General features: G+C 38.9%; 1 long non-coding RNA gene across 1 annotated transcript; it reads left to right on the top strand.

Moving 5' to 3' along the window:
• The first annotated feature begins 434 nt into the window (after positions 1-434).
• On the top strand, positions 435-1,636 carry LOC122989337. Its single transcript, XR_006405031.1, has 3 exons — positions 435-471; positions 834-963; positions 1,355-1,636. It is a non-coding gene; the product is annotated as an uncharacterized LOC122989337 (long non-coding RNA).
• The last annotated feature ends 214 nt before the right edge of the window (positions 1,637-1,850 follow it).

Raw genomic sequence — 1,850 nt, 5'->3', positions numbered from 1 at the left:
TCCCCTTTCATGACAACTGCACGGGGGGTGAATTTTTTTATAACTCACTCATTTAAATTTTATTAAGCCATAAAATTATGCATAATGAAGGACATGGCCGCTTTGAGTGACAGGTCCGCCAGCCGCTAGGTGGCTTGTTTCAGCCATTCGGCCCCGCCTCTTTGCCCATTTTTGATTGGCTGGGAGTTAGGCAGCGTCACGCACTGTCAAGATGGCGACGGCCGGAGCGGCTCACTTTGAGCTTCAAAACCGCTCTTCAGAAACCAATGGGTGATGTCACAGTAACTACGTCCATATTTTTATACAGTCTATGGGGAACATACAAAGTGAGTGAAGCATGTAAAGTCAATTATCGAATGGAGTTGAAAGATTGAAAATTCACATGTGTCCCAGGAATTTATGAATCTGTTTCATAAACATACAGAGATGAGAAGAAAGAAGACAGACTGGAGGGAAATAACAGAGATTCTGGTGAGTTCAGACCCAACCAGCACCATGTAGTTGAGAAGACGACTGTGCCTCAAATCTCAACAACATTCAGGTTTGGGTGAAAAGTGACAGTTGAAAACATCTTTTCTGGATGTTTTTTCAACCTAATTTCAACCTTTATGTATTATTCACCCACAGTTTCTAAATGAAACTAATATTACAATTAAGTCTTTTATCAACAAACATAACATTTTAATTTAAATAAGTTAAATGCCTTGTAAATAAACTTTATTATTTTCTGTTCAGCCCGCATCAACTCTTTAGCGTATGTTTCCTTAAATTCTTTCTTATTCTAAGTTTCATTTAATTCCTAAATTTCCCTCTGTGCTCTCTCTCCCGAGCAGAGCGGCTGTTATGTAAACCCGCCTGGTCCTCTGTGTCTCGTCTCATCGTTTAAATGGAGGCGGCGTGCTGGCACCATGACAACACTGGCTGGGAGGCATGAAGAACATCCCATCCTGATGAAGGGGAGGGGTGAGTGTCAGGTTAACATTTCTGCTGCAGGACTATTTCCACTGCTGTGACATAACAGATATTTTGTCTTTTAAAACTATTAACAATCGCTGCAGGTCTTTCTGCTTTTAGATAAATATATATCAGAGTCTGAAACTTAACTGGGGAATGAGTTGAGGAAAAATATTCACATGGAGATGGGAGCCTGTTCACAATTACAAAATCAAGGACTTAGATTTAATATGTCCTGACAAACCTGCATTATTTAGATGCAGAGAGTAAACAAAAGCATTTTATGTCACTGAGTAACTTGCAGCTGCATTACGAAGACAAACATTGTAACTTATACCTCTCACTTGGTGTGTAATTAGTAGTGTTTGAGTGTTAACTAGTGTTGTATTGATCTCTCCAGCCAGACAGCACACTGAGGGCGGATGAAGGGAGAGATGACGGAAGAGAGGAAGAATGAACACATGAACTCATCCAACATATTTTTAGGAAAATGTGTGATGATGTAACTAAACTAGAATGTCTAATTATTTAGTTTTGGCAAATGAATGGAAGTTTTCTGCATCCTGTAATGTCAGTGCAGAGGGGAGCTCAAACTTTAAAATGAAGGTATCTCACCATTACATTTGGAAACAGGATGTTATGTTGGTGCTGGAGAACAGGATCAGCTTTGTCATGTACGTGTGTGAAATGATTATTTTCTTCAAAAAAACCCAAAACAGTTATAGAATGATTATTTTCTTATGTAAGATATTGAAATGATTAAAACACTGAAATGGACTCTTTTGCTCTGTGTGAGTATTTTGACACTCATTGGTCATTGGGAAAAAATGTGTGTGGTCATTGGGAAAAAATGTTAGCTAGCTTTGATATGTCTACTAGCAGTGTGCCCGAATACA

This window comes from Thunnus albacares, chromosome 9 (genome assembly GCF_914725855.1).
Source record: "Thunnus albacares chromosome 9, fThuAlb1.1, whole genome shotgun sequence".
NCBI lineage: Eukaryota > Metazoa > Chordata > Actinopteri > Scombriformes > Scombridae > Thunnus > Thunnus albacares.
The sequence above is the reverse complement of the archived record's forward strand: the minus strand, read 5'-3'. Positions and strand labels throughout refer to the sequence as shown.